The sequence below is a fragment of the Periplaneta americana genome, chromosome 12 (genome assembly GCF_040183065.1).
Source record: "Periplaneta americana isolate PAMFEO1 chromosome 12, P.americana_PAMFEO1_priV1, whole genome shotgun sequence".
NCBI lineage: Eukaryota > Metazoa > Arthropoda > Insecta > Blattodea > Blattidae > Periplaneta > Periplaneta americana.
This window is the reverse complement of record NC_091128.1, coordinates 144,986,089-145,010,246: the sequence shown is the minus strand read 5'-3', so window position 1 is coordinate 145,010,246 and position 24,158 is coordinate 144,986,089.

The following is a 24,158-nucleotide window of genomic DNA, read 5'->3' as shown; positions in this document are numbered from 1 at the left end:
TTGGTGGGATGATGCCGAGGATTCGCACAAATTATCGGACATTCACATTACGGTTGGGGAAAACCTCGCAAAAAAGTAATTTATCGCCTTTATTTGATTATAATTGAACCGGAATATTGAGAAACCCCAAATGTCTAGAAAACTAAACTTTTCAGGAGATACAAAAAACATTTCAGGTCATAGATTTGTACTAAAATAATTTTTTTCTTAATACTTTAGCTAAAATGAATATTGATGGGAATATGTGGGATTTCTCTTCATAATATCATGATTCTACATGTTTAAAATACGAAATCTTATATAACTCAATTTCTTTAAAGAATGGACATGTGGAGTTTCTAAATATTGTGATTCAATTATTATCATTTAAATATACAGTACTCTTTACATTATTGATCTATACCGACGGACGTTAACAGCACAAGTCCTTTTATCAAACTAAAATTAGTTCGATTCGAATATGAAATAAACTGCTCTTTACTAACATCAAATGCAACATAAAGAACGGATCTCTCAGAAGCAAACCGACGCAGTGTTAGACGCATGCGAGATTGTTTTTAAGGCACCATGTTTGTGTTTTTTATTGTTTTTGTTTTGGATAAGTTAATAAATTGTCATACTAATGAGACAAAATATGGACAGAATAATTATTACGAGAACAGTAGAGGAATAAAATTAATATCACGTGAAAATACAAACTTAGAAAATGAAGCAGTGAGCAGAAATCGAAGACTGTAACTTTTGTTTTGTAGGTAGCCAAACATTCTATTGAGCTACAACACACTTCAGCAACAAGCCCTTGACAATGTCCTTTCCACATGTATGTGCGATGAACATCGCAGCACCTGGAAATTTATTCGTTGTTAAATTCGTGCATTTGTAAGTTTCGTGAGTTAATCATTATCTAAATTAGAAAGAGATAACGGCAGAACAAGATTAGTTATGATGTAAAGGCGTGGGAAGGAAAACAGTAAGTGGAATCATAACAATAGTATGATGCAAAATTTCGGTACAGCTGTACTGCATGGTCGTCATAAAGATGTTTCTAAGCCGGCCATTTTTTCTTTCTATGTAATATCTTAGTATTTGGAACGAGAAAAGTCATTAGTAGCATGCCAATATTTCTCCAACATACCTACCGTAGTCACCTCATAAGTGGTGCCTTATTGATATCACTTGTGAGGTTCAGACCTGCCTTCGGACAGTTGACTTAACAACAATACCTATACTAATAGCACAGGCCTGCGATGAAAACATACTTTAAACAATTTTTAGCCCTCCTTTATGTAATTTTTATGCTGAAACCAGAAATGACATAAAAATGGCACATCACACGCCATTTTTACACAAAACTATATTTTATGTTTTATAGTATTAATATACTGGTGATTTTGCTGCATCCACAACATAATGTTCTAATGTAAGATTTTGTAGTAACCTGTTGACGAGCATAAGAAACTTAATGTAGAATGCTCTGCGATGTAGAAAGTGAAAGTCCTGATAAGTTTACCAGTTTTGAACTTAATGAATTAATAAGAGATTTAGGATTATCCGAAGAAAAAGTTGAGCACTTATGCCATAGATTAAGAGAAATTAATTTGCTGGCCACAGGAATATTTCTTCACTGGCACAGGCGTAGAGAAGAGAAATTTACTCCCTACTTTCCACAAGAGGGTGCCTTAGTATACTGCAATGATATTCCTGGTTTGGTATAGAAGTTTAATGGTCAGTACGAAGTGGATGAATGGCGACGTTTATCGATTCATCCAAAAGAATTCTGAAGGCAGTGATCAGTGCTTTTGCACAGTGGCCACAAGTATACTTCGTTATCTCCTGGTCATTTGGTACACTTTAAAGAAACTTATGAGGTTCCTGAACTGATTCTTACAAAGATACAATATTAAGATCATAACTGGAAGATCTGTGGAAATCTGAGAGAGTTGTGCATGCTTCTTGGTTAGCAGGTTGGATAAAGTAAGTTTCCATATTTCCTCTATGAATGGAACAGCAGAGCAAGAAGCAGTCATTGGGAACAAAAACACTGGCTACAAAGAACATCTCTTGAACCTCGCACAGGAGGAAAAACAACAAACAGAACTTCACCATGAAGAGAAAAAGGCGGTATAAAGCATTTGACTAAATGTGTGTAGTTAATTAAGACAATCTAATAGTTTTTGTAAAGTATAGGGGAGAGTCGGGTAGTATCGGACAGCGGGTAATATCGGACAGTGAGTTTCTTTCATCTACCACACGATGATAGTACCTGATTGACATGGTTACGTTTTTGTGATGTCGCATAGAGAAACGTAACCATGTCATTCAGGTACTACCATATGGTGGTAGATGAAAGAAATGCACTGTCCGATATTATCCGATGCCCAATACTACCAGACTCTCCCCTACTTTTAATATTTTCCACAGGACATAATAATAATAATAATAATAATAATAATAATAATAATAATAATAATAATAATAATAATAATAATAGTAATAGTAATAATAATAATTTATTTAACCTGTCAGAGTTAAGGCCATACGGCCTTCTCTAACACTCAACCAGGAGTAAAACTGCGTTACAAAAAACACTACGAATTTACAAAGTACACTACAATTTTACACACAAAACTGAATAAGGTAATAATAATAAAATGTAAATAACAAGTAAGTAGAAATCAGACATAATATATAACATACAGAAAGAAAGGAAAAAGCATAATAAAATGTGAACAGCAGATCAAAATAAATGAGACATACAAAGTATAAAAAGTAAGACAATTATTGATAATAATAATAATAATAATAATAATAATAATAATAATAATAATAAAATAGTGTAGTACAAAGCATACAATGAATATAATATTTTTAGGTACACACAGTAAGGAAAATTATGATTATATATAGCCCAACTTATCACATTATAGATATACCATTATCGGAAAATATGGGAACAAAAATATAAAATAAGTTAAATATCACTAGAACATAAAAAAATGTGAATACGTGGAAACATGCAATACAACACTTGTCATAATAGTAAGTTAGTTTGGCAACTCGTCATAAGATAATTTTCTAACTTGGATATGAAAGATTTCAATGTTCGGCAGCCCTTGACTTCAGGCGACAGAGAGTTCCAGTGACGAGAGGTAACAACAGTGAAAGATGAGTACAGAGATGATGTGTGAAGTGGAATTTCTAGCGTGTTATCGCGTTGTGATCGAGTATTAATATTATGATAGCGAGAGAGAGTATGAAAACGAGCGAATAAATAATAGGGGGATGAAGTGTGCATAATTCGATATAAGAGAGAAAGTGAGTGCGGATTTCTCCTCTCATGTAACCTAAGCCATGATACTTCTCGAAAGAAGGTGAGAACATGTTTCACTACATCACTTTTCTATATTAAATTCAATAACTCTACATTCACATTGTTAAAAATACCAATGCATGTTGCGGAAAAATGGTACGTGATATAGAAAATCTGGGCTCAGTTTTGAATTCAGCACACCAAGAAAGTTTTGAATTGAGCACCTCAAGAAAGTTTTAAATTCAGCACCTCAAGAAACTAGCCTCAAATTTTAGAAAAGCTTAATTTTGCAGTCCTGTGTAGTTTTCGAATAATAATTCTGTTTACACCTCCTGATGTATTGGCTAAAATATGAGTTTTAGATATTATTCCTTCGTGCATTGTCAATGTTCAAACCCCGTGAGGATCGAAAATGTAATGTTGCTATAACTTAATTGTTGTGAAATGTGAACGACACAGAGTTTTTAAAACAAAGACTGAAATTTCTATGAAAACCGGTTTTGCTAGCACTACATTGTCTCTACTGTTGTTCTGCGAGAGCTTCTGCTAGTGTATTATTGCGCGGGAACGAACATCGTGATAGGTGAAGTGGTGAATGGATGGGTGTCACCCTTCCTTGTCACGGTAACTGGAGCGCGGATTTCATCACACAAATGAACACCATCCACATGTCGCGCAAATGCTTCGAGGTTGGTAAAGTTCAAACCTGCTACTCGCATTGTGAGAGGCTAAGACCGAGTTCAGTTTTAACGTTGCGTGTAATCCATAGTCACCGTTTCGAATTCCAAACTGTGCTTAGCAAAAAATCATGTATTTTTTAGGAAATGTAAATTTCTGTAATTAAAAATGTTTTAATGGAATTTCGGTGGGATTGCTGAAGGTTTATTTCATGTCACAAGTGAAATATTTTAATGGAATAACATTATTGGGCAATTTGATTTGTACTGCGATCAAAAAGATTAATTACCATTGCAATATTTCTATAAAATTTATAAAAGTGATTTTTTAAATTCTATAAGGTCAAGGAAAGGGAAGTCTAGGATAACAGAGAGGGTTTGGAATTGAACGGGTTGCATCAGCTGCTTGTCTATGCGGATGACGTGAATATGTTAGGAGAAAATACACAAACGATTAGGGAAAACACGGGAATTTTACTGGAAGCAAGTAAAGAGATAGATTTGGAAGTAAATCCCGAAAAGACAAAGTATATGATTATGTCTCGTGACGAGAATATTGTACGAAATAAAATATAAAAATTGGAAATTTATCTTTTGAAGAGGTGGAGAAGTTCAAATATCTTGGAGCAACAGTAACAAATATAAATGATACTCGGGAGGAAATTAAACACAGAATAAATACGGGAAATGCCTGTTATTATTCGGTTGGGAAGCATTTATCATCCAGTCTGCTGTCAAAAAATCTGAAAGTTAGAATTTATAAAACAGTTATATTACCAGTTGTTCTTTATGGTTGTGAAACTTGGACTCTCACTTTGAGAGAGGAACATAGGTTAAGGGTGTTTGAGAATAAGGTGCATAGGAAAATATCTGGGACTAAGAGGGATGAAGTTACAGGAGAATGGATAAAGTTACACAACGCAGAATTGCACGCATTGTATTCTTCACCTGACATAATTATGAACATTAAATCCAGACGTTTGAGATGGGCAGGGCATGTAGCACGTATGGGTGAATCCAGAAATGCATATAGAGTGTTAGTTGGGAGGCCGGAGGGAAAAAGCCCTTTAGGGAGGCCGAGACGTAGAAGGAAGATAATATTAAAATTGATTTGAGGGAGGTGGGATATGATGATAGAGAATGGATTAATCTATCTCAGGATAGGGACCAATGGCGGGCTTATGTGAGGGCGGCAATGAACCTCCGGGTTCCTTAAAAGCCAGTAAGTAAGTAAAGATGAAGTAAGAGGAAATAATTAAATCACTTATCACTTATTATCGCTTAATTGTAGGATGAGAATACAGCTTATTTTGTGTAACTTCCTAAATTTAATCAATAAGGATGGTTTATGTTTTCTCTTGAAGGATATACACCATTTTAAAATAATTTAATACACAAACACAACTATTACAAGAAATGCTCAACAAGTTTTTGTAGCTTTATTCTCTTCAGCTCTAATCAACAATATCAAAACCCAGGTTGCCAGGCGACGATAGAAAACAAAAGATGCGAAAACAAATGAATGAAGTGTATAAACAATTGAATACTTTTTAAGTGTAAAAATAAAGGGTTACCATTTGAAATTTCAAAGTGGGGAGGCTGGGGAGTGGGTGGTGAAATCTAAAATGCAATTAAGTCCGATTTCAGAATTCGTCCTCAATATCTAAATTGACGTGTTTTTTGTTTAAATTGAATTCAATTTAAATAATTAGTTATTTAAACTGGGTAGTTTTGAAATAAAAGCCCTGTATAAATAAGGTTACATGTTTAATCGAAGACGCTTTACCTGGGAAAAACTGGAGCGACGATCATGTATATGGGAAAGTGTAGTGAATTTCCATATCATTCTAGTAGGTTTTCCCTCCTAAAAATTAATTAATTATCTCCATTGGAACGGCACCGTAGAAATGAGCGAAGTGATGTGTCTTAGAGGTCATGTAGATGCATTATCCGTCTCGAAACCCCTTGCAAGGACGCGAAATCAATTCAAGGTTCCATTTTTTCCTTGGTTATTGTCATACTAGCTGAAATAACCCGTCGTTGCCTGTGTTTTCCTTTCTGCTTCTATTTTTAGTTAAACTGGTTATTAGGCTTTTCGAAAATCTCGGAAATCCAACTACAGACAACCAAAACGAATTGTCTTTACTAAGCTTTCCTCATCAATAAAAGATTAATCTTTCTATAGCGTTCACGTACATGAATTAATGAAATTCTTAGCTAAATGCCTGCCAGGGTTAACTCAATTTAATCACCTGTAGATCAGACATCAAAAAGAAAACATTTCGTCATGTGCCTTACGTTCAACTGTTTTAATATATATTTATTTGTGTTTGTTTATTTATTTATTTATTCTGACGTAGTTAAGGCCATTAGGCCTTCTACCACACCGCCACAAATACGAATAAAATAATAGAAAATGAAACTGTAAACAAAGTAAAGCCAAATGAAAATATATACAGACTACAGTCACACAACCTAGATTGTCTAGATTTTGGTCTTCATGATGTATTCACAATGTTATTTCATGTCGTGTTATTTTTCCATGGCCTCATGGAAGTCGATGTTGAATACAACAGACAATAATAAAGAACAATTGACTGTGTGAAATTGCATTTTAATATTATACATCAATGTTTGATCGTATTTATTTTTATTTTTTATGTTCTTAATCAATTTAACATCTATTTGTCCGATTTTAATGTAGCCTATGTTCTTCTCCTGGTTATGAGGGTTAAATGTGGAAACTTTCGCAAGTATCAATCAAAGCGTGTAGATTTGTATAGAGTACATACATACATACATACATACATACATACATACATACATACATACATACATACATAGTCACATTGACTTTTGTGCGAGATCGTGCGTATTTGCTTGCTTTCCTCACAAAACCAATACGCGGTAAGTGTGAAATACCACATTCAGTATTCCCAACGTAACACACATAACAATTTCCCTCTTCTTACCGCTTAAGCGCCTTATTCATTTTACTACTTTAGGTTTTTAACATATTACTTTTAGAGACGTTTAACATAGTAATAATTATAAATTGGAAACTTACCACTGCAATTTCACCTAAATTGCAATGTTAATTAATGTTTTTAAATATTTTCAAAAATTAAGTGAAGTCTACTACCCCACGAAACTTATTGCATTCCTGATACAAGTAAACATTAAGGACGCCGTGAAAAAATCAACAACATTCCAGATGTCGATGTTATTACTGCAATATGTTATATAAATAATATTGTTAAAATATTAAAATGAAAAATAAATCATTACATAACCTTACCGTTTGTTTTAAGTTCGCATTTATAGGCTGGGGGAAAAAAAGACGTATATCACGGCCTGCTGGAATATAGTAAACACAGACAACATTTTATAGCAACAATGTTGAAGATAGATATATTTGTTTTCCAAAGTTGCCGTCATTGAACAGAAACCAACATGGAGATTTCATTCCAACTAATTAGAAATTCGTCTTTCAGGTATGTAATAAACGATCTTCTCACAAAATAATGTACGATACACGAGCGGTATGTTTGTTTTCATGTTCTCGGAAATTAAAAAAACTCAACTACGTTTCGCTTTTTCAATCTTTTCCTCGAACATACCGCTCTTGTAACGCATATTACTATTTTTTTATGTTTTTAATCAATTTAACATCTATTTGTCCGATTTTAATGTAGGTAGCCTATGTTCTTCTCCTGGTTATGAAGGTTAAATGTGGAAACTTTGGCAGGTATCGGTCAAAGCGTGTAGATTTGTATAGAGTACATACATACATACATACATACATACATACATACATACATACATACATACATACATACATACATACATACATACATACATAGTCACATTGACTTTTGTGCGAGATCGTGCGTATTTGCTTGCTTTCCTCACAAAACCAATACGCGGTAAGTGTGAAATACCACATTCAGTATTCCCAACGTAACACACATAACAATTTCCCTCTTCTTACCGCTTAAGCGCCTTATTCATTTTACTACTTTAGGTTTTTAACATATTACTTTTAGAGACGTTTAACATAGTAATAATTATAAATTGGAAACTTACCACTGCAATTTCACCTAAATTGCAATGTTAATTAATGTTTTTAAATATTTTCAAAAATTAAGTGAAGTCTACTACCCCACGAAACTTATTGCATTCCTGATACAAGTAAACATTAAGGACGCCGTGAAAAAATCAACAACATTCCAGATGTCGATGTTATTACTGCAATATGTTATATAAATAATATTGTTAAAATATTAAAATGAAAAATAAATCATTACATAACCTTACCGTTTGTTTTAAGTTCGCATTTATAGACTGGGGGAAAAAAAGACGTATATCACGGCCTGCTGGAATATAGTAAACACAGACAACATTTTATAGCAACAATGTTGAAGATAGATATATTTGTTTTCCAAAGTTGCCGTCATTGAACAGAAACCAACATGGAGATTTCATTCCAACTAATTAGAAATTCGTCTTTCAGGTATGTAATAAACGATCTTCTCACAAAATAATGTACGATACACGAGCGGTATGTTTGTTTTCATGTTCTCGGAAATTAAAAAAACTCAACTACGTTTCGCTTTTTCAATCTTTTCCTCGAACATACCGCTCTTGTAACGCATATTACTATTTTTTTATGTTTTTAATCAATTTAACATCTATTTGTCCGATTTTAATGTAGGTAGCCTATGTTCTTCTCCTGGTTATGAAGGTTAAATGTGGAAACTTTGGCAGGTATCGGTCAAAGCGTGTAGATTTGTATAGAGTACATACATATATACATACATACATAGCCACATTGACTTTTAGAAGATACGTGTGCAGATTGCTTGGAGAACTGGAAATTGGTAACCAAGTAAAAGAAAATTTTCCGTTTGACATCGACGCGCTATTGTGAAGTAATAGCTAAGTGGTATCCCTTTAACCTGCAATTTCTGAAAAGGCTATTTGTCACATGCCCTGTTCCCAGTCACCGCCAGTCGGGGAGGAATGTTTCAGACGCGCCTCAACACATCTCTGTATCGATCGTTGCAATGTTACGAAGGAAAATTGCATGGACGATGGAATGAAAATGTGGAAACAGAGTGAAGAAAGGAAAACGGTAAGTGAATGAACTGGATGCGGGCTCGGCGGCAGGCGGTGCATATAATGACTGAATAGTGAACAATATTGGGCGGGAGAGGACAGTAGGAAGTGCGGTGAAGTCTGAATTCCGAAGGGAGTTCAATTGAAGTTTCTAGCGGTAGTTCCATCTATCGTGGGGAAGGAAAGAGGCGGGGGAGCGTGGGAGAAGGGTGACACCCCAAATGAGAAATATCTGAAATTCCACCAAGTTTCTCACATCTTCATCATCTGCGCCATTCAGTTCTATAGTTTCTGCACCTTGTTCCCAGCACCACCTCTATACTGTGTCGCTGTCATAAACGTTAATGCGGTAATGCTTCCTACTTTTTTTTCCTGGTGGGGGGGAGGGATCAGAAGTTATAGTCAGTTGTAAAAATACCTTTTATCTTTTGTTGTAGTCCATGTTTCCAAAGAAAGAATTGTAGCAAATTGAATTTACGAATATGTTCGTAGAACACTTCTTATTCAATGGTTCCTGTTGTTCAATGATGTTACGACGTTTTCACTATATCCGTTCTGCAGTTTCAATTGATTATTGCCAGGTTGCATAAAACTCGAAGGTAGGTCTACAAACCCAATCCGAAGCAAAATTGTTGTTGAAAATGTGATTTTAGAACAGATAAATTCCTTTTCGTCCACACCTGTGGAGTAACGGTCAGCGCGTCTGGCCGCGAAACCAGGTGGCCCGGGTTCGAATCCCGGTCGGGGCAAGTTACCTGGTTGAGGTTTTTTTCCGGGGTTTTCCCTCAACCCAATACGAGCAAATGCTGGGTAACTTTCGGTGCTGGACCCCGGACTCATTTCACCGGCATTATCACCTTCATTTCATTCAGACGCTAAATAACCTAGATGTTGATACAGCGTCGTAAAATAACCCAATTAAAAAAATTCTTTTCATACTTTGGATGTAATATATCATACGAAGGAGAGAATGATGTAAACAGAATAATTAACAAATTTTTACAAATATTAGGACTGCTAAACCATACACTAAAATCAAGTTTAGTACAGAAACATTCCAGAATAAAGCTATATAAAACCCTTGCACTACCAACTCTTCTCTATGGAAGCGAAATTTGGGTTCTGGAACAAAGAGATATCAGCAGATTAAGAGCAGCTGAAATGAAATATCTGCGACGAACTGCGGGATACACACTTCTGGACCACAAGAGGAACGAGGATATACTGCAGGAACTCAACATGCAACCAATAGAAAACAAATTACAGGATACATAAATAGATGGCTTGAACACATTTCTCTTATGGAAGCTGGCAGGACACCCCAAGAAATGCTAAAATACCACCCTCAAGGACGACGACGACCTGGACGTCCACAGAAACGTCTATTGGATATTGTATAGCTGGAACCGAAACAGGCCAACAATGGCCTAATTTCGTGCCTGGAATATAATGATGATGATCTATTCCATGGCTGTCTGTTCCACAACTTTATGGAACAGATAAATCTGTGCCCTTTTCCTGAAAGCAAATCTATCTATCCAATAGCTATACATTCGATAACACGCTTTAAATTTGGCAGGTAAATGGTGGTACTGGTTTCCAGTTTGATTCGAGCAGTCTTGCAATCTTAGTGAATTTCAATTTCAATTTAGTCACAAAATATTATACATTTACTATTGTTGATATACAAATGTATCTGCTTTTTAACTTCACACGGGACAAAAACATAATATTCATCATCGATGATACAGATATTTAACGACTTCAGCACAATTTCTTCAAGGCCTTCCATGAATTGGAGTTGCCAACACTGATCGTATGTAGGCCAAATTCTTCGCTGTAAAAACAACAAAACGTGGAAGAAATTTTACAATTTTTTTAAAGAATTTAGTTATGGAAATATATTTTGTTTTCATATTTCGAGATTCTTATTAGGAGAAGGTTGTTGTCTATTCATGAAGCTCAAATTTTTATGTACTCACAGTATATCATCAGATCTGACGATAATAAAATGAATATAGGAATAAAGAGAGCTGACAAAAATATATGAACTATAAAAGAATACAGTGATACAGTGAAAAAAAAGAATTATAAGAAAAATTTAGGAACAGCGCGTAATAGATCCAATAACCTTTCACTTACGTGTCAAACACGTTATCCAATAGGCTACGGAACTGTGCACGGCTAGTCATTTTAATAATTGACGCCATTTGGACAGGCTTTTCAGGTAAATACTGATTTTCCTGTATATCTAAAAGTGAAACTTAGCTTATTTTAAGATACTTCCGTATAACATTATGGCACAATATAATAATAAATTATTGTTTTTCAACATTATTCTTTAATATAACCGCAGTTATAATTAATCTTATATAATTATTGTCACAGTCTAAAATAAATATGAAAAATGTGAATTTACTCCTTGACAAAAGTATGTATTAATTATAGTTTCTCAAGCTACATGCACTTGGACATCATCAATTTGTATAACATGAGGATTTTCTGGCTCGGGTATCAGCTCTTCAGTCGCCATATTAAATGAAAACATGCAGTCGATAATTTCTATCCTACGTTTAGGAAACACTTATCGAACAAATAGTGTTATCGAATAGATATCTGATGAATAGTTATCGGCCATATGACAGCTTGACTGTGCTTTGTAGTAATACTGGCAGTATTTTATTGTTTTTGTGCTGTTGACATAACACGCAGATTAGAAATGTTCAGGTGTGCGGACATAGAATTGAATGCCAGTGTGATCAAATCTTTGTCATATTCCAAATGTCTTTAATCGTCTAAAAAATTCTTATTTTTTCCTCTATTAGAAACTTATCTTACTCGTTCAATCTCGAGGTGCGCTTCGTTGCTTACACCGTCTGCCAATATTTCATTTTCCTTTTCGTTCGTACTTCATTACCCTTTTGGGAGGCATCCAGTATTCATTCCTGAAATATGTTCCTTCCAGTTATCTTGTTTCTCCAAATTCTATAAGCTTTTCAGTTTAGCCTACGTGGTTCTAGTCTTATATTCTCAGTTCCAATTTTATCTCATTTCTCACATCATTTTCCTAAAAATGTAAAATCTCTCGGCTATTTATTTAATTAACATTGTAGTTCCGATAAGACAGATGAGTACTAGAATAATTATTGACTTTTTCAGTCGTTGACTTATCTTATTGTTATGCTTGTGAACAATATATAGAGGGAAAAATTGGATCGGTGTCTTGTAGAGTTCCCGGGTAGCTCAGTTGGTAGAGCGTTGGTACGTTAAACCAAAGGTCCCGGGTTCTATACATGGCCCCGGAACAATTTTTCCCTAGAAATTATTCAAATCAACTTTACAGGGAGTTATACCTGAAAGCTTGATTTGCATAATACAAGTCACTGTTCGTTAACAGAAAACCACAATTTAAGTCACACAGAGTTAGTGTGCACTCAACGTTGGTTGCTTGACGGTTGTCAGCCCACTTTGAGGTCTGTGGATATAGAGCGAAAAATTGGATCGGTGTCTGGTAGAGTTCCCGGGAAGCTCAGTTGGTAGAGCGTTGGTACGTTAAACCAAAGGTTCCGGGTTCGATACCTGGCTCCGGAACAATTTTACCCTCGAAATTATTCAAGTCAACTTTACAGGGAATTATACCTGAAAGATTGATTTGCGCAATATAAATTCAAATCATGCCTACACTAAAATTTTGTACGTAATATAAGACAAACGTTTTCGCCTTTTTAGGTATCTTCAGGTTTTTATGTTAAAAACAATTTTTATTGAACACATCAATGACATGATGTGAGTATTATAAACAGTTTAATTAACAAGAGATAATAAGTGATACGTACTACGTTAAAATGTATTGGACAATATTAGAAATTACCGTCAAAAAGAGATCGTTAGGTAACTGACCGTAATGTTGTTTGACAAGCATGTGAAATGTGAAATTTTAAATAATAAAAAAAAATTAAGTTTAAAAATAACCACATAAGTTGCAGTGAGTGTTACAAGTGGGGTACATGTAAAGTGCAATTTAAAACTAGTTAAAATATGGATTACATCATATTTTATGGCGTATATTTCAATGTCTTACGTCACTAATTAACCCTTTAACATTGCAATATATAATATGTTTGTTGCAACAGTCTTTGAAATGCAGTCTTGTGAGAATATTATAAGAGCAGTATAGCCTACAGCTGCTTCAGTTGTTGAATACTTAATGTAGGGAATAGATTTTCTCTTTTTAACTAAAATGTTTATGATACACACACCATGTTGCATAATGTTATTTATTTTAACATAAAGATCCGAAGATACCTGAAAAGGCGAAAACGTTTGTCTTATACACAGTATTATTATGTACACAATTTTTAATGTATGCATGATTTGAATATATATTGTTTACAAGCATAAAAATAAGTAAACAACTGAACAATTAAGTATATTCTAATCTCTTGGCTAGATTCTCTTAATATCATATACTGGGTGTTCATTTCAAAGTGTGTCATGACGTCATTGTTGTGAGTCAGCGATTTGAAGCGAGTTTCAGCTTTTATGTCAGAGAAGTTGCCTATTAATCAAGGCGTTCAATCTGAACTTGAGAACGTGTACGATATAACTTGAACGTCGTAGCAACAGATGGCGGTCTGTAAAGTCTGTGTGCTACCATAACCTCTTTCGAACTGTGTTTTGTGCGGGAAGTCGTACGCAGGGTATTTGTTATCAACGGTTGCGTACGGCAACATTCCACAACACAAATCAAATGCTCCGTGTCCATGTTGACCTTCGAAGTTAATGTCAACAAATACGTAAGTAATCGTCTTAAACCTCTCCGCATATCCCGACAGTAAGAAAAAAACTCACCTCAGTACGTGTTTCCAAACAATTCACATTCCTACCACTACAGGTGTACGTAGTACGTATCGGTAAGTACTCTTCAGAATGAACGCCGTACTTGCTATGCAACTTCTCTGGCACATACGTAATAAGCCTCTGCGGAAGTGTAGGAAGATTGAATTCTCTAGGCTCATCGACTAGCCACATGACGGTATACAACGAGCCATGACACATTTTGAACTGAACACCCAGTCCTATATCTGGGCGTAATTAGTATGTGTTGACGGAATAGAAATTCTGAGACCTGATTTGTAGTTTAAAACAAAATCGTTATTTAGATCGAGCACAAAGTCTTCTGAAGAGCCACTAATTTATTGTGACGCTGGTTGAAGCATGGTTATTTGCGTGATATTTGTCAGTAATTAGTTATTTTTAACATGGATATGACTACTAAATGTAACAGATAACTCATCGCTATGTTAAAATCGGCAGCACTTTGAAGAGAACAACCGCCAGGATCGCAACCCGTCCGCCGTAAACTAACACGAGATGGCAGTACAGTCACTAATGCAATTCAAATGGGAATTATGACGTGACTCCTTAAGTAACAACTATATGGCAGCGTAGTAAACCTGACAAAAGTTGTTAACCTCAAAGCCTATAAGGCCGACCTATCTAGGTATATATGTTCTAGACTACTAACAACTTCAAAATTGAATTACTTCCATTATTTTAAGAAGGCGCGCTGTAAGATCGCGATTAAGGCATTACGCTGCAAGCTAGAATATCGCTGGTTTGATTCCCGATGGAGTCATTCATTTTCTTTATTGAGCTAGACTAATCTTTCTGGCCGCTTTATGATAAGGTATTTAGTCAGCTTCTAACAGAAATGAGGATCACCGGGGTATCTTACGCAATAGACACGTTTGCTTATTGGTCCGGAGCTACGCACAGACGTGGGTTCGATTTCTGTTTGGACAGATTATCAGGTTTGGATTTTTCTGAGGTTTTTCCCTGTCATAACGCGAATGACAGGTAATGAATGGAGAATCATCGACCTCATTTCGTTATCATCAGTTCCGTCGATGCTACTTAATTGGTACTTGATAAAGCATCATTAAATAAATAACTAAAAAACAGAAATGAGTGGCAAATATACAGGGTGCATCTAAATTGTTGTAACAAACTTCGGGAGGTGATTTCTACGACCATGACAAATTAAAAATGTCCTATGAACATGTCATACAATGCATTGCTACTGAGTTATATCACAGTCTAGTATATACAGTCACGAAGCTCAATACGTAGTAAATATGCATCCATAGAGAGTTGCTGACCACTAGGATCGCTACTATCGCCTCATTACAGACAATACAAAATAGTACTCGCACAGTCTATTGTTCCTAGCACCCTCACAACTCAAGTTTCGTGACTGTATACAATAGACTGTGGTTATATGCTAAACCGATACAGAACGTACAGTGACCATAAGCAGGAGATGCTATGGTATTACAGTACATAGATGGCACCGGTGGTCAAAAGAACATGTGGTGTACAGGAGGGATGACACAGTTCTGTACGTGCAGCGAATAGTGAAAGGTAAACAGAGCAAGTAGCTGGCTGCATGTAAACATGGTACATTATTCCAAGCAAGAATAAGGCGACATGGTGTTCATAGATTCGCCGGTCCATGTTAAGGAGTTGCCACGCATGCATTGCTGCTCATGGCGGACATTTTCAGCATCTCCTGTGATGTGTTGTGGCCAGTGTACGTCCTATTATTACTTTAGCATGTAACCCAGTAACAACGCATTCTATGACATATGTTCATAGGACATTTTTCATTTGTTATGATTAGGGCTAGGATTTTGATGAAATTTCATCTTTTTTCTAGTAACCCAGAAACATAGCTGCTTTAGTATTTATACGTTATGTGATAAACTGAGTGTTTTAAGACACATTTTGTTAGGACATTTTTTGCATTTTTGCCTGTTTCAACTCATAAGAGCATTTTTTGTTTTATTCGGTCATTTTTTAGGTATTTCCATTTAATTTTGGCCATAAATCCCTATTATTCATATAAAATAATGTTTATTTCCTTTGATATTTTCTTTACATATTTTGTCCATTAATACCCATTATTTTGTATAATATTTTAATCGTTTTTCTACACATATATTGCCATTTTAACGTAGTACACCCCATGCAATGGATCAGTCCTACCACCCATTCAATATAGGCTCCTCTATACCTGCTAATTCGGGATAAGACTGGCCTTGTGGTAGACTGCATGGAAACTAAAAGTAAAGTAATTCCATGGCGCTACAGCCCATGAAGGGCCAAGACCGACCAATCGACTGCTTACCTCACGTCCACATGCCGACGCAGAGGTTAACGATCATACATGGAATTTTTTATTGGGTTATTTTACGACGCTGTATCAACATCTAGGTTATTTAGCGTCTGAATGATATGAAGGTGATAATGCCGGTGAAAAGAGTCTGGGGTCCAGCACCGAAAGTTACCCAGCATTTGCTCGTATTGGGTTGAGGGGAAACCCCGGTAAAAACCTCAACCAGGTAACTTGCCCCGACTGGGATTTGAACCCGGGCCACCTGGTTTCGCGGCCAGACGCGCTGTCCGTTATTCCACAGGTGTGGACTACATGGAAGTTACATCAGGTAAAATAATTAATTAAAGTGCACTACTTAGAAAAAATTATGTAAAATTTAATTTAATTACTACCCGTAGTGTAAATATTAAGTAGTACAAAACCTCTTTTCCTACTATGCCAATTATGTAAGATGAATTTTTAGGGCATTTTTAAGGGCATATTTAAAGATTTTTAGGCCATAAATGCATTGTTTTTAGGACATTTGTCCATGATTTATAGATCATCAAAATCCTGGCCCTAGTTATGATCATAGAAATCACCTCCCAAAGTTTGTTACAACAATTTAGATACACCCTGTATGTCCTTAGTAAAGGCAGCAATCACGTACATCTGACATCCCTACTGCTCCTAATGCTGATTGTGTAAAAGAGATAGGATCCTTAACCTTCCGCTAAGCTGCGAGACTCCATAGCTTATTATTGGGGAACCTTTGAGTTTTGTCATTCGTTCAATGTAAACGTGGGCATTTGATCTCTATCGGGAGCATATTATGTTTCTACAAAAACGAACGTTTGTTGCCTAGTTTCTCCGCTGGAGACGAATCGGAAAACAGTAAATAATTTTTCCCCTTAACATTTCCACGTATTCTGCGTGGTTGCCATGACTACTCTTGTCTCTTTTTACAGGTCTGTTCACATTATCGTGCATAGGCCATTTCCGGCACGAAGCTTTTCATGCACGACAAATATTATTCAGTATGTCGTTTATTGGTATTCATACGCAGCGTAGCGTATTCGGTCATACATGATTCGACATGGTCCGTCACCGTATGTGATTCTCGGCAAGAATATATCTGACACGCCACGTGTACGAACGTGACAAGAAAGCGATACGCCCAGAATAAGTAGTTCTCTGTTAAGTTCAGATATGTCCAAGAGCATTGCAGCTATGGATAACGTTCGGCTGATAGGATTGGTAAGGGAACGATCCATTAATTCTCTTTATAAAGTTCAATATTCTCTTTCCATTTTAATTTTCTCTACGTTTTATGGCCACTGGCGTAGCTCAGGCGGTAGTGCGTTTGCTTGCTGATCCGGAGTTGCGTTCGGACGTGGGTTCTATTCCCGCTTGGGCTGATTACCTGTTTGCCATTTTTCTGAGGTTTCCTCTACCGTAAGGCGTATGTCAGGTAATCTGTGGCGAGTTCTCAGACTCATCTCGCCAAATTCAAAAACGGGCTCTCAAGTGTTGTCGTAATAATTCACCATTAAAATGGGACACACTCACGGACCGGAGAACGCGAATTCGATTATGCGCAATGTTCAAAATATACACAGGTAAGCCTGCCTGGAGAGAAATAAAAAATAGGTTGCAGCCGCCAAATTACTCTTCAAGGAACGACCATTCGTATAAATTGAGGGAAGGAAGATAGAGGACGGACACTGGAAAGTTTTCTTTTCTCAATCGTACTATCAGGGACTGGAATGCTTTACCTGCAGACTTACTAAAGGCTTTACCAATAACCAAAAATGTATTTAAAAATAGGCTTAAGGACTTTACTAATAGACGGTAGTATATTATACACACTACTTAAAGGGTGTAATCGATATCTTGTTATTTAAGTGTTCTATCAGTGAGGAAGTGTGTTGTGTCAGTGAAGTGTGTAGTGTCAGTGAAGTCTATTGTGTAAGTGAAGTGTGTTGGTGTTAGTGAAGTGGCTGTGCAAAATATTTTAACTGTGAAATGGTTAGAAGTGTTAGTGAAATCAGGTAGAATCAGTGCAGTGAGTGTGCGAAAAAAGAGTAGTGCCGAAAGGTACTTGTGCAGGTATGAACCTCTCATATTCGTGGGTCTTAGTTCGAAATTAGAGTTAAGATACAAACTAGATTTACTTTAAATGTTACTTTAAGTGATCATGCTTCACGTAATTTAGGATGCTCCTTATTATTATTATTATTTTATTATTATTATTATCATTGTTTTTATTAGTTGTGTTTATTATTAATTGTCATTATTGAGTGTAATTAGTTACCACTGCCACCGGGTATATACCCATTTGCAGTGTGAATAAATACATACACATACACAAATAATTCTCGCTACCACCAATTCCATCGACGGTAAATGACCCAATAATTGATACAGCGTCGTTAAATAACCAAGTAGTAGTAATAATAATAGTAATAATAATAATGATAATAATAATAATAATAATAATAATAATAATAATAATAATAATAATAAATTTTATGGACAATTAAGTTGGTCATTATTCCGAATATCTTCCTCCTCTTCTTCTAATAAAATTGAAATTACACACAAATCTTCAGCAGTCAAATGTAACATTTTTTTTTTACAGGTCGGTATACTTCCGGAATGTTTTGTTGTATGATGATGTGAGTACTCGCACAAATGACGTGCATGAAACGCTACGTACCGGAAGCGATCCATAATATGAACAGACAGTGCACCACTTCCTGCACGTTGTGCTGATTCACTGATCCATATAAGCGAAATGTGCTTTACCGGGAAACATTAAGATGTAAACAAAAGCATTATTTTATATTTCTGTTGCGTTACCGAAGTACTGGAAACTTAAGAAAAAAAAAACAAACAAACAAATAAGTTGACATACGAAACTTGGATAATTTTTATTTCGTATGCTGATATATCGAAGATATGACATATTGTATTTCTTAAAAAATATCATATTTATATAAATATCTCTTTTATTTTAGTTTTAAATAGGTATATTCTCTTTGAATAATCCTATGCTAATGAAACATGGGTTCTGAGTTTCAAGTAAGGGTAAGTTAATACCTTCCTCCCGTGACTCTGAATAAAGCGATCATTCCATTCAGTTCAACTGTAAAAAACCTGGGAGTTTATTTTGAATCTAACCTTACCTGGGACACTCATATCAAACACACATGCAAGAAAGTATTTTCCACTCTTCACTCGTTAAAAAGATTGTACCACTATCCAGCTAAATTAAAGCAGATGCTTGTACAGATTCTTATTATGCCTCATTTCGATTATTGTGACGCTTTATTCAGTGATCTCGGGGTGGATTTATCCCAGAAACTGCATCGTGTTCATAATGCGTGTGTTCGTTTCATTTGTAATGTCCGCTACTACGATCACATTTCGCCTTCTGTCGATAAATTATTGTGGCTCAGGTTAAATGAGAGGAGAAAGTTACATTCCCTTTCTCTCTTATACCGAATTTTGCACACCTCTACTCCCTCTTACTTATCTGTCCGATTCCACAGTCTTTCTCGGTATCATAACTTAAATACTCGGTCACAATATGACAACACGCTAGAAATACCACTCCACACATCATCTCTTTATTCTTCGTCTTTCACTGTTGCTACTTCTCGTCACTGGAATTCTCTGCCGCCTGAAGTAAAGGGCTGCCGAACTTTAATTTCCTTTAAATTGTTAATTAGAAAAGTATCTTATGATAAGTTGCCAGACCTAACGTGTTGGAAATGTGTTCCACTGTATTTATTATTATTTTTATTCTTATTTTTATTATCTAAATCGTGTTTATTTATCACTTAATGCCAATAGGTATTCCACTGTGTTGTTATTTTTTATTATTAATCTATTTTTGTTTACATTTTATTCCATTGTCGGTTTCTGATTTAATTATGTAAGTCCCACTTAATTGTAATCTAATATTAATATGTATACTAATGTGTTTATTTTTATTTTTACTGTGTACATTTTTCTTTTTTTTTATTGAATTATCGGCTTCTGTTTTTATGTGATTCGCATTTGATTCTAACAAATTAATATGTACTTCTCTATGTTTATTTTTATTTTATGAGGTAAATTTTATGTAACTACCTCTTTTGATCTCAATATGTAATCAGTATGTAATTACTTAATTCTGATCAAGTTTTATGATCAACTGTGTAAGCAAGTTTTAATCCTGGTTGAGTGTAAGAGAAGGCCTTAAGGCCTTAACTCTGCCAGGTTAAATAAAGCCATTATTATTATTATTATTATTATTATTATTATTATTATTATTATTATTATTATTATTACAAGACGAGATGTGTAGCAATTGTAGCTAGGACATAAATGTTGTTCAGAAATAGATTTGTGGATATTCTATTGTCTCCAGCGTTTTGGATCTTCATACACATCTATAATTTTCACAAAGTGCACCAAAAAACCTGATAGTAAACTTACATTATATGGTCAGTCTCTACAATATGTTGCTCAAGTTAAATATTTAGGAGTCATTCTTGACTCTGCACACAACATATCAAATCCACTACTGCTAAAGCTACTGCTCGGACCTTTCCAATTTATTCATTACTACGATCTCCATTGCTCGGCTTGAAACAGAAGACAAATCCTTATCGACAATTAATTCTTCCTATTCTGACTTATCCTTCTCCCGCCTGGTTTTATGCACCTCGGACTACCCTCAAGCCACTACAAACAACGCAAAACAGAGCTCTCCGGATCATCCATGCCTGCGATTGGTTTACAAGTAATAATACAAGTCCATGAAGATCTACAGGTTGACTACCTACACACTCATCTCCTACAAGCTACAAGACACTTCTACCAGAAACTTCATTCCAGTGACAACTCATTCATCGCATCATTAGGAACTTATGATCCTCGACAGTTCACCAAATTCAGGACACCAAAATCTATCATTAATCCTTAGGCTTTTAGTTTTTGACTAGTTTTTCTTTACTCTCATTCTGATGGAATCACCACTGAATCTTGATTTAGTGGTTTTCTCCCACTTGTTTTCCTCTCGTGTTGTTCAGTTTATATGCGTAGACAAAAAACCTAGTGGTTTTGACACTACTTCTTTATCAATTATGCATAAAAAAACATAGCTAGCATGAACTATGGAGAGATGTCGCTCATGCGCAAGAAAGCTATTAGGCGTAGTTAGTCTATCCATATTGCACTTATGTCTAATAGATTGCACAACCACAAGGACGCAGAAACAATGAAACAAACTCTGAAGCCTCAGTGCAAACAAACCACGCATATCCAGACATGGATCCCTTCTTGAAAAATGATCACTTTGCTCTCCTGTATAACATACTAAGAGTAGTCGATGTTATTTTGAATCACCCTCTACTGAAAGACTACCCGAGATAGAGAATATCGTCCACACCTGTGGAGTAACGGTTAGCGCGTCTAGCCGCGAAACCAAGTGGCCCGAGTACGATTCCCGATCGGGGCAAGTTACCTGGTTGAGGTTTTTTCCGGGGTTTTCCCTCAACCCAATATGAGCAAATGTTGGGTAACTTTCGGTGATGGACCCCGAACTCATTTCGCCGGCATTATCGCCTTCATCTCATTCAGACACTAAATAATCTAATATGTTGATAAAGCACCGAGCGGGCTAGCGGCGTGGTAGAGGGCTGGCCTCGCATTCGGGAGGTCCGGGGTACGATCCCAGGGGCCGGCAATCCTAACTGAGGTTTTCCATGGTTTCCTCAGTTATTTCCAGGCAAATGCCGGGATTGTACCTCTTGAAAGTCCGGCCATGGACGGCGATCCTTCCCTTATTCCTTTCATATGTGTGAGTAAATGATGTGTAATGTCTTAAATCTTTGTGTTGTATCGGAGGTGGCCCTGGCATTGAGCTGATCCCTCATTCGGGGAGGCCCTCCATGTCCTTGTGTGGTCAAAAAAGTATGTATGTGATCCATAGATTAATTCCTCTCCCGACAGGTCGCGGCCCTGTAAGGCCCGGGTGGCGTGGGTCGTGTAAATGCACCTAGAAGGGAGAGGTTAAACTGAGAGAAAGAAAGAAAGAAAGAAAGAAAGAAAGAAAGAAAGATGTTGATAAAGCGTCGTAAAATAACCTACTACTAGAGAATATCAAGAAGAATTTTGAAGAGTAATGAGGGAAAGACAACACATTATTTTGATAAAAATAACACGCTAGAAGATAATTTATATCGAATAGATGGATGGGTGAATGAATGGGTAAGTGAATGAATGAATGAGTAAGTGAATGGGTGAGTAAATGAATGAATAATCAATTATTGAATGAAAAGGACAAGATGATTTTGTTTACTAGCCATAAGTACTGTTGAATAATGTTTGCAGTATCTCTTGCTGGTAAGGAACTACTTAAAAATGTTCGCTGCATAGTTTAAGAAGCAGAACTGAGCACGTGTGGGGTGGAGCATATGGCGATGGCGTGTCTGAGGGCAATATATCATTTGGGAAACAAGCTAGCAAAAAGAAAATATCTCCAGCGACTTCCCTCAGATGATAGATTCTAGCACCTGCTGGTTCCTATACTCTGTGTTTCATATTTGTTTTAATTTATCATATATTGAACTAAAATCCTACTTTAACAATGATGTCATGTAAAGATTAAACACTTGAGAATCACACGTTACAAAGCGTTAATTTCCTCCTGTGTAACTCGAGTGACAAAACAAATTTAACGGGCCCTCCTGGGATCCTCAGAAAGTGGAAATATATTTTTCCTTCGTAATTAGTGAATCTGTTTGCTTTTCACTTTTCTATCTATCTTGTGCTGTCTTATACGTTAGCCTGTCTCATGATCATCTCCTACCGGAAAGAATAGATTCCTCAGTGATTGCAAAGGAAAAGCTAAAGAAATAGTAAAAATATTATTTGTACAATAATAGTGACAGTTTAGAAACAAGAATAATTACAAAAAAATCGTAAAATATCGGAATATGAAGCATAATTATGCTGAAAAATTAAGGTCTTTCAGATATCGAGTAAGTGGTGAGAATCGTATGTTGCCTAAGCTATTTTTGTTTCAAATAGAAACTTTTTATTTTTACTGTAACAAGGTAATAGCAGTTACAGCTCTTTTCTAGCAACGATTTCAACTATTTAAATAAAAACAAATGCTGTACAGTTAGAACTCTTTTATTTTCACCTGGCGAATAAAAGTAGATTAACGTTCTTACTAATAAACCGTGTATAGTTTTTATACGAGACTTAGGCAGAGTTGAGACAGAAAACGTTACTAATAAACCATGCATAAGCGATGGATGTATAAACAGACTGTAACTACAAGGTGATTCATTATTACATTTAAATACCTCGTGTGCGTGTTGTAGAGATGAAACTAAGACTAAAACGTTCTATACAACTTTTTCTCAAAACCTTTAATTCCAGAGTTGCAGTAGATGCCACCTACGTCGTAGTAACTGCATAGGCATTACTGTCCTCCGACACATTTAGGTGGTATTGTGTGGAATCAGTTACTCGGACCTCGATTTCTACATCAGCGAATGAATGGGGAAATCTACCGCGCATTGTTGGAACGCGAATTGCATGGTCTGCTACATGATATCCCTCTTACAACGCGAGTGAACTTATTGTTTATGCACAATGGTGCTCCTGCGCATTACTGCCGCAATGTAGGAGCGTATCTTAATGCTGCGTATCCAGATCAATGGATAGGCCGCGCAGGACCAACTCCTTGGCCAGCCAGATCACCGGACATGAACCCTCTGAACTTCTACCTTCGGGGCCGCCTGAAGCCGTTAGTGTATGCCTCTGCTGTACCTAACGTAGAAGTACTACAACAGCGAATTGAACATGCGTGTGGAATTGTTCGTAATGAGTTGAA